This window comes from Tamandua tetradactyla, chromosome 2, assembly GCF_023851605.1.
Source record: "Tamandua tetradactyla isolate mTamTet1 chromosome 2, mTamTet1.pri, whole genome shotgun sequence".
In the NCBI taxonomy this organism is placed as follows: Eukaryota; Metazoa; Chordata; class Mammalia; order Pilosa; family Myrmecophagidae; genus Tamandua; species Tamandua tetradactyla.
The window spans coordinates 116,499,820-116,516,934 of record NC_135328.1 but is presented as its reverse complement, the minus strand read 5'-3'; the positions used below and the strand labels follow the sequence as shown (position 1 = coordinate 116,516,934).

The following is a 17,115-nucleotide window of genomic DNA, read 5'->3' as shown; positions in this document are numbered from 1 at the left end:
ACACCATTAGTCATAAGAAAAATGCAAATCAAATCCACAGTGACACACTAGTTTACACCCACTAGGATGCCTATTATCTAAAAATCAGAAAGTAAGTGTTGGTAAGGATTAGAAAAATGGAACTCTCATACATTTCTGGTGGGAATTTAAAATGGAGTACCTGCTACAGAAAAGTTTGGTAGTTCTTCAAAAAGTTAATCATAGAATTACCGTAAGACCGGGGAATTCCACTCTTAGGCCTATTGCCCAAAGAACTGAAAGCAGGGGCTTAATCAGATAATTATACACCAATGTTCACAGCAGCATAATTCACAATAGCCAAAGGGTATAAACAATCTAAGTACCCATCGACAGATAAATGGATAAATAAAATATAGTATAATCACGTACCAGAATTATTATTCAACCATAAAAAAGAATGAAACTCTGATACAACACAGATGAACCTTGAAAACATTATGACAAGTGAAAAAAGTCAGACACAAAAGGACGAATAATATTTGATTCTACTTATATGAAATATCTAAAATAAGCAAATTCATAAAGAAAGTACTAGCAGTTGGGGGTAGAAGGAATGGGGAGTAATTCCTTAATGAGTATGAAGTTTCTGTTATGGATGATGAAAAAGTTTTTGTAAGGTATGGTGAGATGGTGGTATGTACTTGTAAAAGTAATTAATGCCACTGAATCGTACACTTAAAATGGCAGATTTTGTTATGTTTTGACAATAAAAACAAACAAAAACACATACTGACTCTAACCATATTTGACTCCATGGCAAAAACTGTTTTAACACAGCAAAAGAAACTTAATTCAACATCTGGTTCTTCTAGAAGCTAAGACTTTAACTACTGAAATAAAAGGAAAAAAGTCTTTAGACATTGAGAAATAGTGGCTAAGTAGTCAGCCGCTGTAAGAGTCAAAGACCTAAAGAGTATGCGTAACATATTACAGAACGAAAACAGCAATTGACCTGAAACCCAAGAATCACCTAAATCCATTGCCTGTTGAGAACCTTAAGGCAATAAGCATTATATCTTACTGTTATACAATGGGCACACGGTAGACTATCAGTAAATGTCTACTGAATGAGTGAAAAGAAAAGAAAAAAAAAGAATGCCTTAGAACAAATACATGTAACTAAGAAAAGAACCAATGATAAACACTTAAAAAAAACAACACTTATTTTCTGGGAAGATGACTACCTGTGCTATATCACCTCAGCAGTCCATGTGTTGAAACATTTAACTTATGAAGAAAGGAAAGGGAGAGTTGTGCACTTATTATAATCCTGTTTGGTAAAAGGTAGGGGAAAATAAAGAGAATAGGATATTGGCAGCAACTTGTGGTATTTTACTAACAATAAATATCAAGGCAAAAATAGTATGCAGTTGAAGGGGTGAGGAGATGGAGGCTCAATCATCTTTGTTGCATGTACATCTTTTAAAGAAAGTGATAAACAGCAAAGAAACTACCATAAGGTAGCAAAACTACCTTAAGTAGTCTCTTTTTGTGAGTAAAATCTGCATACCATGTCAAAAGGTACACTAACTAGTTACTTTACAAGTGGAGGAGGGAAATGCAAATTTTAAATAAAAGGGCATAAAACGATATAAAAATAATGTCCAATGTGTAAATATCTGTATTATTTGTATGTAGCCCATAAAGAAAGAAACGCATGGGATCACTCATGATGCTTATTTACTGTTTTAGTTTGTAAGCTGTCAGAATGTAATATATCAGAAACAAACAGCTTTTTGGGGGGGGGGGGGGGGGGCGGTGCATGGTCCAGGAATGGAACCCAAGTCTCCCGCATAGAAGGTGAGCATTCTACCACTGAATCACCCATGCACCCATAAATGATTTTTTTTTCTTTTTTCTTTTTTTACGTATGTTTTTTTAACTTTTTTTATTAAAAAAAATTAACAAACATTTAAATATCATTCCATTCTACATATACAATCAGTAATTCTTAATATCATCATATAGTTGCATATTCATCATTTCTTAGTACATTTGCATCGATTTAGAAAAAGAAATAAAAAGACAACAGAAAAAGAAATAAAATGATAATAGAGAAAAAAAAACTATACGTACCATAACGAATGGTTTTTTAAAAGGGAATTTATTAAGTTCCAAGTCTGTAGTCCTAAGGCCGTGAAAATTTCCGAATTAAGGCATCCAGAGAAAGACACGCTGACTCCAAAGAAAGGGCCGATGAAGTTTGGGGTTTCAGCTGGGAAGGCACTTGGCTACGTCTGTTAGCTTTCTCTCCTCATTTCATAAGGCTTCCCTAGGGGCTTTTCTTCTGCATCTCCAAAGGTCTCTGGCTGTGTAGGCTCTGTTGGTTCTGTTAGCTCTAGAGCTTTTTCCAAAATGGTTCCCTCTTAAAGGGTTCCAGTAAGCAACCCCACCTTGAACAGGCAGAGACACATCTCCATGGAAACCATCTAATCAAAAGTTACCACCCACAATCAGGTGGGTCACAACTCCACGGAAATAATAAAAAAGATCCCACTCAACAATGTGGAATGAGGAGTAAAGAACTTGGCTTTTCTGGGGTACACAACAGATTCAAAGTGGCACATTTGCATTTTTATAATTTCTACTATTTTCCCAAATGTCCTGCAATGACCATATTACTTCTAAAATACAAAAATTCATCTTGAAAAGGAAAAATGTTCATCTGTACCCAAACTGAAAGTTAAGCATAATGTAATTAACACAATATTGATTTTGCTGCCTTGTGTCAAAGCTTAGAGGGGCAATTACAGATCAGAATTGATAATGACATGCCTTTGGTCCTTTATGTTAGTAATGCAGAAGTCAAATGACAAAGAGCAACCTTCAAAAACTGATTATGGGGTGGGCCACGGTGGATCAGCAAGCAGAATTCTTGCCTGCCATGCCAGAGACTCCAGTGTGATTCCTGGTGCCTGCCCACGCGAAAAAAAAAAAAAAGAAAACTGATTATGGGAACATTAGTTTCATTAACAAAGTTTCCAGAATTAAAAAAGGAATCATGTCATCCAAAACAGGAGACCATTCATTAACTTTTTTTCTTTTTAATTTGGAAGAGAAAAAGCGACAAGCAACCAGATCATGAAGACATCAGACTTTTTAAAGCTACAACTTCAGGGCATGGCCAAAGTTAGTACCCTTTTAATCCCTTGTTCTATATTTCTGCATCTCCATTTACAGTCATAATAGGGAATATTAGGATTAACAGTTTCAATAGGGCTGTTCTCCCTCCCACTGCTTTATCTTCCCTTCCTTTGTATTTCAAACATACATGGTGTTACATGAAATGTGGACTTAATTAAGGCACAGAAAGTAAAAGAAGTGTAAAGGAGGCTCCGAACATGTCTGTATTATTTACAGTTCTCTAAAGAAACAGAATCAACAGAAAATATTCGTAAATATAAAATTTATAAAGTGTCTCACGTAATCGTGGGAATGCAGAGTCCAAAATCTGCAGGGCAGGCTGTGGAGCTGACTTAATTCTATGAAATATCCTCATAGCAAAAGACAGGCGAGCACTTGCCCAAAAAGACAAACAGGTACTACCACTTGGCCAAGTTGACACATGAACCTGACCATGACAGTCCACCCCTTGTCAACTTGGCAGCTATACTCATCACCTTAAATCATACGTAATTTCTAAATAGAAAACAATAAGACATTTTTTTTCTCTCCTAACAATACTCAACTGTCCTGCATATAACCAGAAATACATGAAATTTCTCCAGAATAGGGGACAAGCCCTTGGGTAACATTCATTCTTAAACTTGCTATCTTACAACTTAAATAGTATTACATGAACAAAACAGCATTACAGTCCTCATTTTTGTAACTGATCATGTGGTCGTAGTTCATATTTATCACTACCTTCTTCCACTACCCATTCCATGTTCCCTTCACCCTCAGCAAGCACTTCAGCTGCCCATGGTTCTTTGCCTGGCGGGTGACCCAAACCTTTATTCCTGAAGTTTCAGAGCCACTGGTAGTCCCATCAGGATTGGGTTGTTGCAGTTTTCCACTGATTTTAATCACAGGGCATAGTAGTATTAAAAGACACCCTAGGGGGATCCCCTCCCTATATTCCAGGAAAACTCTTCTTTACCTCCATTGTGTAGTTGCAGTCCTATTTCCCCCAATGGTCAGGGTCAATCTCCCCCAGCAGTAATGTAATTCCATTCTTAGCTTGTTGATCCAGGGACATGAGTAGCCCAAAGTAACCAGGTGGCAGTCTTAGATTCCAGTTCAATGGAATCATTGTAGTTTCTCCTGGTGGAAGCACTCCCCCTTTTGGAACTAAAACCTGTAGACCAGCAGACCTCAGAGTCACAGGGATAGGAAGCAAAAATTTTCCTAGTGAATCACTAGGGGTTATAGTAAGTGGTGCCGCTCCCATTTCCATCCCTTGGCTCCTGGACCCATGGATCCTGGCTATAAAAAACAGCACCATACAGTGGGCATTGATTCAGAGCATACAGAGCTTCCTGGAGAACGTTACCCCAGCCCTTCAAGGTATTGCCACCTAGTTGGCACCATAATTGAGTTTTCAAAAGGCCATTCCACCGTTCTATCAATCCAGCTACTTCTGGATGATGGGGAAGATGGTAAGACGAGAGAATTCCAGGAACATGCATCCATTCCCACACTTCATTTGCTGTGAAATGTGTTCCCTAATCAAAAGCAATGCTGCATGGAATATCATGACAACAGATAAAGGCATTCTATAAGTCACGGATAGTAGTTTTGGCAGAAGCTTTGCATGCAGGGAAAGCAAACCCATATCTGGAGTATGTGTCTATTACAGTTAGAACAAATCGTTGCCCCTTCCATGAAGGGAGCAGTCCAATGTAATCAACCTGCCACCATGTAGCCGGCTGGTCACCTCAGGGAATGGTGCCATATCAGGGACTGAGTGTAGGTCTTTGCTGCTGGCAGACTGGGCACTTAGCAGTGGCTGTAGCCAGGTCGGCCTTGGTGAGTGGAAGTCCGTGTTGCTGAGCCCAGGCATAACCTCCACCCCTACCACCATGACCACTTTTTTCATGAGCCCATTGGGCAATGACAGGAGTTGCTGAGGAAAGAGGCTGACTGGTGGGTCATCTTATCCACTAGATTATTAAAACCTTCCTCTGCTAAATGTTCTAAGAAATGATCAGAATGATGAATCTGCAGCTATGTGATGATATTGTGAATTACTGATTATATATGTAGAATGGAATGATCACATATTGGTAATGTTTGTGTTTCTCTCTGTAATTTTTTTTAAAGTAATAAAAAAATTGAAAAAAAAAAATCTTCCTCTCCTAAAGTCACCCTCTGGTGCACATTCACATGGGACACAAATATCTTCATGTTTTTAGCCCACTCAGAAGGTCTATCCACATACCTCTTCACCAGACCTCTTTGTCATCCATTTTCCAATTATGTTCTTTCCAAGTCCCTGACCATCCAGCCAAACCATTAGCAACACCCATGAGTCAGTATACAAACGCACCTCTGGCCAGTTCCCCTTCCAAGCAAAATGAACAACCAGGTGCTCTGCTTGAAGTGCTGCCCACTAGGAGGATTTCCCCTCACCACTCTCCTTCAAGGACACCCCAGAAAGGGTTGTAGTGCTGCAGCTGTCCACTTTTGGGTGGTACCTGCATACCGTACTGAACCATTTGTAAACCAGGCCCAAGTTTTCTCTTCCTCAGTCAATTCACTGTAAGGAACTCCCCAAGAGGCCATAGCTCTGGTCTGGGAAAGAGAAAGTAATGTGGCAGGAGCGGAGACCATGGGCATTTGGGCCACTTCCTCATGTAACTTACTTGTGCCTTCAGGACCTCCTCTGGCCCTATCTCATATATACCATTTTCATTTTATGATGGAGTGCTGCTGCGCACTCCCAACTTTATGGCTTGGTGGGTCAGACAACACCCAGCTCATGATAGGCAACTCAGGTCTCATGGTAACTTGGTGGCCTAAGATTAAGTGTTCGGTCTCCACTAAGGCCTAGTAGCAGGTCAAAAGCTGTTTCTCAAAAGGAGAGATGTTATCTACAGCAGACGGTAAGGCTTTGCTCCAAAATCTTAAGGGTCTGTGTTGTGATTTTCCTATATTGGCCTACCAAAGACTCCAAACAGCATCTCAATTTGCAATTGACACTTCCAGCACCATTAGATCTGTTGATCATATGGTCCAAGTGACAGAGCAGCTTGTACAGCAGCCTGGACCTGTCACAGAGCCTCTTTTAGTTCAGGTCCCCACTTAATATTAGCAGCTCTTCTGGTCACTCGATAAGTGGGCCGGAGTATAGCACACCCAAATGAAGAATATGTTATCATCAAAATCCAAAGACCAACTAGGTGTTGTGCATCTTTTTTGGCTGTAGGAGGCGCCAGATGCATCAACTTATCCTTCACCTTAGAAGAGATAGCTCAACATGCCCCACACCGCTGGACACCTAGAAATTTCACTGAGGTGGAAGGCCCCTGTATTTTTGTTGGATTTGTCTCCCATCCTCTGACACGCAAATGCCTTACCAGTAAGTCTAAAGCAGTTGCTACTTCTTGCTCACTAGGTCTAATCAACATGGCATCATCAATATAATGGACCAGTGTGATGTCTTGTGGGAGGCAGAAACAATCAAGGTCCCTGCAGACAAGATTATGATATAGGGCTGGAGAGTTGATATACCCCTCAGGTAGGACAGTGAAAGTATAATGCTGACCTTGCCAGATGAAAGGAAACTGTTTCTGGTGGTCCTTACTAACAGCTATTGAGAAAAAAGCATTTGCCAGATCAATAGCTGCATACCAGGTACCAGGGGATTTACTGATTTCCTTAAGCGATGATACCACATCTGGAACAACAGCTTCAATTGGAGCTACCACCTGATTAAGCTTACAACAATCTACTGCCATCCTCTAACACCCATCTGTTTTCTGCACAGGCCAAATAGGAGAGCTGAATGGAGATGTGGTGGGAATCACCACTCCTGCATCCTTCGGGTCCTTAAGAGTGGCAGTAATCTCTGCAATCCCTCCAGGAATCTGGTATTGCTTCTGATTTACTATTTTGCTAGGTAGGGGCAGTTCTAATGGCTTCCACTTGGCTTTTCCCACCATAATAGCCCTCACTGCATGAGTTAAAGAACGAGTGTGGGGATTCTGCCAGTTGCTCAATATGTCTATTTCAATTATGCATTCTGGAACGCGGGAAGTAACTACAGAATGGGTCTGGAGCCCCACCGGACCCATTGTGAGACTGATCTGAGTTAAAACTCCATTGCCCACCTGACCTCCATAAGCCCCCACTCTGACTGGTGGACCAGAGTGACGTTTTGGGTCCCCTGGAATTAATGTCACTTCTGAACCAGTGTCTAATAATCCCTGAAATATCTGATCATTTCATTTTCCCCAATGCAGAGCTACCCTGGTAAAAGGCCATCGGTCTCCTTGGGGAAGGTTTGGAGGAAGATTAACAGTATAGATCTGTAGCAGTGGAATAGGGTTCTCCCCCAAAGGGACCTGGCCTCCCATTTATTCAAGAGGCCTGGGTCTGTAAACTGTCTCAGGTCTGGAAATTAATTAAGGGGCCCTGACTGTCTTTTTGTAATTCAAGTTAGACTTCTGTTCACTTGACCTAGAACTCTTTTGTTTATACAATTCAAGCAAGAATTTAGTAGACTGCCCATCTACTGTATTTCTAGGTACCCCATGATTTACTAGCCGATGCCACAAATCTCTGTGAGTCAGATTATTCTGACTCCTGCTTTGAGTTTGCTGTCTATTACAATAGCCACATCTACCCTGTCTTTGGCGATTAAGTGTTGCCACCTGATTTCTGCCAACTCGGACCCCATCATTCCCATTGTGTCTAAGGATTCCAGCTCAGTGACAGCAATTCCCACAGTAATATCTGATCTACAGAGAAGTGCAACTACAGAGCTCTTCAGGGATCATGGCGCTAGTCTCACAAATTTATTTCTCACTGTTCTGGTAAAAGGTGCATCCTACGGGCATTCCTGGGGTATAAGAGCAGGCTTTGCATGATAAATCCACTCTAACATTCCAATCTCTCTAAGCCTCTGGATCCCCTCATCTACATTATACCAGGGTAGTTCTGGCATTTCAACCTCAGGTAATGTCGGCCATCTGTTGATCCACATTTCAACCAACAATACAAACAAACTGTTATTGTCTTTTCTAATCCCTCGAGCTGTAACATTGAATGCAGAATCTCTGCTTGGTGGGCCCATATCAATAAATTCAGCCTGATCCAGCCTTATATTCCTCCCACAATTATCTCACATCCTTAAAATTCATTGCCACACATATCCCCCTGATTTGTCTATATAAATTGGAAAACTCACACAGTTCTTTTGCAGTATAATGTACCTTCTCACGTGTGATACTTCGTACCTCACCTTTAGGGGCCTGTTGGGACTTTAGTCTAGTTATAGATCTGGAAGAAATGAGGGGTGGTGAGGGTGGGTCATGAAAAGAATTAAAAGTCTCTTCAAGCCATTTGCTTCAGGGCATTCATTTGTAGTATCATCTGGTGAGACAGGATTAATCACTCTAGAGTTAATCCCTTCAGGTGGAGTTTGGGTGGCCAACTTTTCAAGGCAGGCTGGAGGTGGGGCAGCTAAGTGCTCAGGGCACACTATTATAGCGTTATCTAGAGAAGACTCAGCATGACCTAGGGTTTCAACCTCGCTACCGACATAATTATCCATCCATATGTCATCATCCAACTTTTCAGGGTCTCACTCCTTTCCAATCAGTGCCCTCACTTTAACGGCAGACACCATCCAAGATTGAGATTTCAATTTATGTTGTAAAGTTGCTACTCTAACAACAATATTCTGAGTCTGATTTTCAGAGCTCTCAAGTGTACAGATACAGGCAATAAGATTTTTCTTCAGGACACTCACAGAAATATCTACATCTGTCAGACGGCACTTAAGCTTCTCCTTTGAAGACTTAAGCTCATCCCTTTCACTCATTAATGTATACAGTGTATCTAACAACAACCAGCCAACATCTCTATACTTCCTATTTCCACAAAACTCCGTAAAGGTGTTAAAACATTATCCCCCAGAGCCTGGCTTTGTCAAGTGAAGCATTAGAAGAACCAGATGGTGATATTTTGACTATCTCTTTTGCCAATTCCATGGATTGGCAATGTCATTCTGATTATGGGTATCAGAGTCTTTAGTGCCTTTGAGTTCAGTCCGAGTAGAAAACCATTCATAAAAACCCACTTTTAAGATTCTGTTTCTTAAGAACCACTCCTGTTACCAAGTTGTATTAGTTAGGGTTCTCTAGAGAAACAGAATCAATAGGAATTATTTGTAAATATAAAATTTATAAAAGCATCTCACATAACCGTGGGAACATAGGGTCCAAAATTCGTAGAGCAGGTTGTGAAGCTGACGATTCCAATGGAGGGTCTGGATGAACTTCACAGGAGAGGCTTGCTGGCCAAAGCAGGAAAAGAGCCTGTCTCTTCTGAATCCTCCTTAAAAGGCCTCTAGTGATTAGATTAAGCATCATTCATTAAAGAAGACACTCCTTTTGGCTGATTACAAATGGAATCAGCTGTGGATGTAGACAAAGTGATCATGACTTAATTCTATGAAATGTCCTCATAGCAAACGACAGGCCAGCACTTGCCCAACCAAACAAACTGGTACTACCACTTGGCCAAGTTGACACATGAACCTGACCATGACAATGTCAGTCTGTAAAAATGTGGCTAGTGCTGTATATTAAACAGATATTCACATAATACTAAAATACTAAAGAAATCAGGTTTTTAATCTACGTAAACAAAACTCTAACAATTTTATAGTTCTTTCCTTTTTTTTCTTTTTCTTTAATTTTGGGCAGGCACTGAGAACCAAATCCGGATCTCCATGACAGCAGGTGAGAACTCTGCCGCTGCACCACCATTGTCCACCCTCCCTCTTCCTTTTTAGTCTCCTTTTAAAAATAGCTTAAAAGCAAACTAAATAGAAAAAAATACAAAAGAAAATTAACAAGATAATCTAAAACATGAAATGTCTCACTTCAAAATGCACAAGAAACACAGATAAGTCCACAAATACAAATATACCAGCAGTTTATCATATACATGTAATCTATAATTTCTTAATGACTATCATTATAAAAACTATTAAATTCCTCTACAGTTAAACATATCAATATCAAAATTAAAGAAAACTGTCCATTGTCTACATACTCCATAGTCAAAGAGCCAATTATTTGACTTATAAAATATTATAGTACGCTAAAACTTTCTGTAGCAACTCTTTCTTCAGCAATATCAAAATACTCAGAAATTTCTGTATATGCAGTTGATTTTACCTGTTCATTCCCTTATCTATACTGTTCCCTTTGCCTAAAATGTCCTCCATCTCTTTCACTTAAAACTTCTTATCATGCCTCAAAATCTGCTCAGGTGCTAGCATCTCTATGAAGCTTTCTCTGACCTGCCCCTCAAGTTAACAATTCCTCCTTTGCAATATTTATATTTACTTTCATAATTGAAAGGACTCCATTAAGATGTTTATTGCTGTGACTATCCTGCTACAATCTTGATTTCAAGATCTTGAAGGGTGAGGACTTCTGTCCCTAACAAATACCAAAGGACATGGCATATGGAAGATAAATTTACTGAACTTAGTGTTTTCAATGTTGTTTACATTCCCCAAATACACAGCTATCTTAGCTTTGGAATATATGGCCTAGAAGTATAATGGACAACAAAAGAAAATGTAAAGTACAATATTGATAATCTACAACTCAAATAATGCAAATACAGATTAACAATGATTATTCACTCAAAATTGTTTCATTATGACAAGTGCTGTTATACTAACTGATCATCACCATAACTAGTTTTGTTGAGGAAGTATATTTGGTCTTATAGTATTGATTACTAATAATTAGTATGGTTAAAATGGCAAATTTTAAGTTGTGATGTTACCATAATATTAAAACAAAAAAAAAAAGGATACATCAGGTGTGTAAGTAAAATGTTTCTAATAAATGAATAGCCTAAACTGGGAGCAGTAGGATTTCTAAATGGCCAATATTAGGGCTCTGTCAAGTTTCTGAGGATCAATGCTATTATGATCTCACTTCTCTCTCCTATGACCTCATTAAGGTCTGGAAAGATGGTAGCCAAAGCCGTAGCTAAGAGAAGGAGACCACGATTAGGGCGCTTCAAAACTTATATATATATGTATATATATATAGAATGAGTTAATGTAGACCAACCAATTATATCATTTTCATAGAATGCATGATGGTCACTTTCTGCTAACACAGTTAACGAATTAGCTTTGATTAAAATAAAATAAAAATATACAACATAAATACAAATTAGTGTGGTCTCATTAAAAACGTAATTTAGATTTTTAAAAAATGTAAATTGAGCATAAAATGAAATGGCACCAAGTATCAGTGAGTTTATACCTGGTGAAATAAAAAACTTTGAATTTTATGCTCTGTACTCAAATAAAACGATCTTTCACTTTGACTTCTTAAAAATTAAGATTCACAACCAGCAAGTGCCAAGAGGACAGCAAAACTTTCTCCACTACACACTAATTGCAAATAAACCATGTAAACTAAATATGTATGCCCTAAATTCCATTTTTCCCCTCACAGTTAAGTACACCCCCCACCCCTCGCCAATTAGCCCCCAATTCCTCGCTAAGGAATCTAACCAAAAGTACAGGCAAATACTGAGAGAAGAGCTAAGGGATTCTTCCATGAATAAAGTGCACCTATTTTCACTTCTCAGTGTCCTTTTGGTCTACTTATAGGTTCTTTCTCCAGGGAGCTGAAGCCAATAGACTGGTAAGTTACAAATCTGTCGCACCTAGTTGGAACTGAGACGAATTCCTTCCATTAATTAGGGCTGTCTAGTACCAACTATAGTGTTATAAACCAGTTGAGGAAAAAAAATTTCAATTTCTACAGAAAAAAGATTTTTAATAATTTAAAGTGTCAAAGTTTCTCAAAGTTCTTATAGCTACAATTCAAAATTGTCTAATTGATAATTAAGGTTACAATCACAGGCATATTTACTACGGAAAGAAACATGATGCTGAATGACGTGAAAGAAATTCTCGCTCATTCAGTATAAGAAAGACAATTTTCATTAACGCCTTTATGAAAATGGGTAGCACATAATTGTAAAAACGAGTCAGGGTAAGTCTGAAAAATATATAACGGGCTGGTGAGAGAAGGCTATCAGACAATTCTTTAACAAGCCATTTTTCTCATTACAGTTTGATGTTTACTAACCACACTAAATGTAAGAGATTTGACAAAAACGAGCAGTTTCTTCCAAACACTAACAACAAAATCAACCCCCAAAACCCCTCAAAATCCTGTTCCTTTACTTTTCAATTGATGCGGGAAGGTGGGATGGGAGGCGCTAAGTTCAAAAAGTAATTCACTATACCTCACTCATGCATGAAGGAAAATTTCACCCATAGGCTGATAAACGAGGCTCCAAAACTTACTGCACAAAGTACATAAAGAAATCCGGCTGGGCAAGACCTAACTCGGGCAGAGAAGCGGTTTCAAGACCTGAAAGGGAGAAAAAACAACGCGTCAAAGCTGTCGCTCCAGAAATTCCCAAGTGCCCGGCTCTCCGCGAGGGAGCGCGGGAGGCAGCGGCCCCAGCGGGGCCAAGCCGCGGGCACGGATGCGCGGCTGGGCGGGGACGGCGGCACCTGTCACCCCCGGCCCCCGCCCCCGCAGGGCCGACCCAGCCGCGGCCACCGCCCGGGCGCCGAGGCCTGCGGTTGGGCTTAGGTCCCTGCCCCCGCCCCGAGCCCTCCGCCGCCTGTCCGGGCCGCGGGCCTTCCTGGGAGTGGGCCTCCTGCGCCCCCTGTGCAGCAGCTCCGGCCGGCGGGGCCCGTCGCCCTGGGGCGCGTCCCTAACCGCCGAGGCCGGGGCGCGGAGGGGAGTGCGGCCGAGCCGCTACCGCCGCCTCGGGGGCACCGCGAGACGCGCCCGCCCTCGGTACTCACCGGGCCTCGCCGGCCGCCGGCTCGGCCCTCCTCTCCCTCCGCCCCCGCCGCCGCCGCCGCCGCCACTCCCGCGACTCCCCAGGCGGCCGCACTGGGCGTTGGGACGCGGTCGGATCAAGTGTCGGGAGGGGCAGGGGGGGCTCGCGCAAGGCGGGGGTCGCGCGTGAGCGCCGCGGGCCGGGGGCTGGGTACCAACGAGTGCCCCGGCACCGGGCCGGCCGGGCGGACCACGGCGGCGAGGGCGGCCGCAGGCTGCAGGCGGCGGGGAGGGGCGGGGAGAGCGCGGCCACGAGCCGAGGGCGGGAGGGAAGTCCCGGCGGAGGGGGCGGCGTGAGAGCCGCGGGGCGGGGCACCGAGGGCGGGGCCTGGCGCGCCCACAGCCCGGCGCGGGGGTTTGTTTGTGTTCTCGGGTGGTGGCGGCGCTGACGCGTGGGCAGAGGTTCGCAGCTGACGTGAGCGCCCAGAGTTGGGGTGAAGACCAGAACCACCTGCCGGGGAAGGGGAGCTACGGGGGCCGGGCAGGGTCCAAACGTCTCACGTAGGCGGTGGCGCCGCGGTCATTGGGGTGACCGGGAAGAGAAGGGGTTTCCCTGAGTGCGTGGAAAGACCGAGGCCTCCTGGGCGAGTAGGACTCCGGGCGGCTCGCCCGCGTTCGACGGGTTCCCCTGCATCGCCGAGGGCGGTTAGAGGGTCACGGGATGGAAAAGGGCTGTGGGACCTGCTATCCCGGGTTCCCCAGCCCCTCAGGACTTCACCTCCAGCCAGTGAAGTAAGATTCTCCTGCAAATCAGAATATGAATAACATAACAAGAAAGCATCAGGTCACTGTAAGGAAAATGACTAGCATTGCCCAGTTCTTTGCAGAGTTAAATAGCACTTTTCATATCGTGTCCTTTGATGATCCTTGAGGTAGTAGTATCCTGATTTTACAAGCGAAGTTAAGTGACTTACCTAAAGCCTCACAGCTAATAAATATCAGAGTCGGAGCCCAACGGTAGAGACTTCAAATTCCGGGCACTTTTCACCACATCATGTTACTTCCCTCAATCAGTTTGATTCAACTAAAATTAGACACACACACACACACACACACACACACACACAAAAAACCATAAGTAATAGGATAATGCTACAGGGTTAGAGAGGAGAGTTTTAAAATGTTGACATTGCCCTTATATGAAACAGAGATAAAAGTTGTAATACAAAACAAACCACAGTAGATGCCACATAAACAATATAAATGGCCCTGCGAAGGATCAAAGAGCCACTCATAACTGGCTGGGTGATCAGGAAAGGCAGCATGAAGGAGAAGGGATTTGGAACTGACCTTGATGGGGATGGGAGAAGGTTTTTACATAAAGAGAGGATAGCATGAGAAAATACGTGAAGCTGAATCTATGAAAGTCATGTTGAGGAAAGAACAAACGGCAAGACTGTAGGGCATGTTAAGAAGTGGAAGAGACAAAGGAGAAGGAGACCTTGAAAGCCAAGGGGAAACTTCTGTATTGAATTCAGAACTTTGAATGTTCGTGGTTTAAAAGTTTTTGAAACGAAAAGTAAGGTTTTGTCTTTGTACTACAGACTTCTCTGTGAAGAGATACAGAAGTTAGAGATGGAAAAACTGCCAGAAAGCCTGCAATAGGCCAGGTAAAATGATGAGTCTGAACTAAAGGTAGGACAGGAGGAATGACAATGTGGTTGAGAGATGATGTGGAAGCAGAATCTACAGAATTCATCAAATAACTGGTTGGAGAGATCAAGGGTAGCTGATGTTTTGCGTTGGTGGACAATTAAGAGAAATAGAAAAGTTAAGAGAAGGATTTGCTTCTTGAGAGATGATCAGTTTAGATTTGGACAGTTTAAAGGATGGCAAGATAGCCAGAGAGAGGCGGCCTCTGAACAGTTAGAAATAAAGGTTTTGAAATCTAGAGAACAGAACTAAACTAAAAAAATAGACTGGAGATTTCCTTGCCTAGCAGTGATATAACTGTGTGAGAGAGGGGGAGAACTGCGTAAAATATTGTAGAACATAATTAGAACCTTGCTATGCAAAGTATAGTTATGGACCAGTATCACTGGCATCAGCAGGGAGTCTGTTAGAAAGGTAGAATTTCAGTTTGGGTAGACACACACACACACACACACACACACACACACGGTAGAATTTCAGCTTGGGTAGACACACACACACACACACACACACACACACACCATGCTGCTGATTCAGCATCTTCAATTTAACAAGTACCCCCAGCTGATTTGTTTCAGATTAAAGTTTGAGAAGCTCTGCCTTAGATGAGAGAAACCAACAAAGAAAGATGGAATCAGAAAGGTGGGAGAAGATCCAGGGTAGCACGGAATCCACAATACGAGGTAAGCTGGAGTTTCATAGAGGCAGGGCAGGAAAGGTGTTGATCAACAATATCCAAAGCCACAGAGAAAACTTCAAAGAAAGAAGGTATATTTGAATTTTGTAATTAGACGGTATGGCTGTTAATGACCATGTTATGATTGAAAGCTTGGAAACAGCTCCTTTGTGATCTGGGACAGCCTACACACCTATCTCCCTAAATCCCAGGTGTAAGGGACATATTGAGGAAGATTGTAGGTTTGGTGGTGGGAGAAAGTAGGAACTTTCTTCTGATTGCTTCTATTTTCTTAGTGAAATAAGAACCAGGATCACTTTGTCAGACTTCTAGTTGTCCATCACATTTTATTCTCCCTTCCTCCTGGGCACACAGATGCCTTTTCTCAGCCTCTCTTGCAACTGGTTATGGTTACATTTTAAGTTCTTGCCAATGAAATGTGAGCAGAAATTATATCTGCCACTTCCAGGCCAGGGCCTTTTAGAGAAAAGTTGTGCCTCCTTCATGTGCATTCCCTTCCTGCCAGCTGGACCCTGGACACGGTGACCTGTTTTGGTTATGCAGTTGACTGCCAGCCCTCGGGCTTGGCAGACCCACAAGATACCTGGATGAAGGAGAGCTGCCCACCTACGTGATGGAACACCCACTCTGGATTATTATGTGAGCAAGACCTAAATTTCTATTACATTGGAGACATGACATTCAGGAGCCTGTTTTAGCAGTTTAGCCTACAAAGAATTGTCACATGAGTAATTTTGTACAAAGTGATAGGGGATGAGGGATTGAATTGTGTGAATTAGGATGTATTGGAGGCCATTAGGCAATTTTAAGTGTTGTGTCACTAATGTGGGACTTCTGTTTCTCTTTGACCCTCAAGTTACAGATGGTATGGGCATTCTTTCAGAGGAAATGCACATCTGTCTGTATTATAAAACAAACATGCAGCTTTCAGATTCAAACAGATTTAGAATTTGTTACAAACTGTCTTGGTTTGTTCTGCCTCCACCATGTACCTCAAACAGATACACAGGCAATGGTGCTGGCTTTATCATAGCAAATAATAGACAGTAAATGTTCAAATATACATAGAAAAGCTTAGGTATAGCTTAAGCTAACAAAAACTGTAATTGACTGAGATCTGACAAATAGAAAATAACAGGATTAGCTGTAGTCTAGAAAATGATGAACCAGGTAATACAGCATAGGGGCTCTGCAGTCAGACTGCCAGGGCTCGAATCATGGAACCCACCTCATGGGGTTATTGTAAGGATAACATATGTAATATATATAGTAATATGAACATTTAAAAGATTGCCTAGCACATATAAGCACTCAATAAATATTACGTACTGTTACTCTAATATTGTACATATATTTAATACTTATGTAATTGCCTATAACTGTACTTGGATCTTTCCTACTTATAAAATATGTACATCACACATATACATGTGAAGACCTAAAAATAAGGAGACTTCTGGATAAACATGGTGTGTTGAACACAGGCTTTTCTCCATTTAATCCAGATAACTCATTAAAATGACAATGATGGAGTAAAAAAGGATAAACTCAGAAACATAGAGCAAACAGAAAAAGGAATTATTGCTGAAGAAAGATGTTAGCATTGTAAGATTAAGATTGTAATAATTACTGATTGCATATGTAGAATGGAATGATTTCTAAATGTTGTGT

General features: G+C 41.7%; 1 protein-coding gene and 1 long non-coding RNA gene across 12 annotated transcripts in view; one reads left to right on the top strand and one right to left on the bottom strand.

Moving 5' to 3' along the window:
- GKAP1 (G kinase anchoring protein 1) overlaps window positions 1-13,182 on the bottom strand; it is a 151,629-nt gene extending 138,447 nt beyond the window's left edge. For 3 of the 10 annotated variants that reach the window (XM_077148590.1, XM_077148583.1, XM_077148584.1), the window contains exons 1-2: window positions 13,058-13,181; window positions 12,484-12,611 (exon numbers count right to left, since the gene is read on the bottom strand). The gene's annotated coding sequence lies outside the window, so the exon portion shown is untranslated. Of the gene's footprint in view, window positions 1-2,097; window positions 2,937-9,388; window positions 9,538-11,026; window positions 11,162-12,483; window positions 12,612-12,887; window positions 12,981-13,057 lie in introns of those variants that run through there. The other 7 variants (XM_077148589.1, XM_077148581.1, XM_077148586.1 and 4 more) reach the window with 7 other exon arrangements.
- Window positions 13,183-13,418: 236 nt separating this feature from the next.
- Window positions 13,419-17,057, top strand: LOC143661606 (uncharacterized). Of its 2 annotated transcripts, XR_013164731.1 has the most exons (4): window positions 13,419-13,826; window positions 15,312-15,430; window positions 15,950-16,083; window positions 16,950-17,057. It is a non-coding gene; the product is annotated as an uncharacterized LOC143661606 (long non-coding RNA). The 2 variants fall into 2 exon arrangements; XR_013164723.1 differs by having other exon boundaries at window positions 15,312-16,083.
- The last annotated feature ends 58 nt before the right edge of the window (window positions 17,058-17,115 follow it).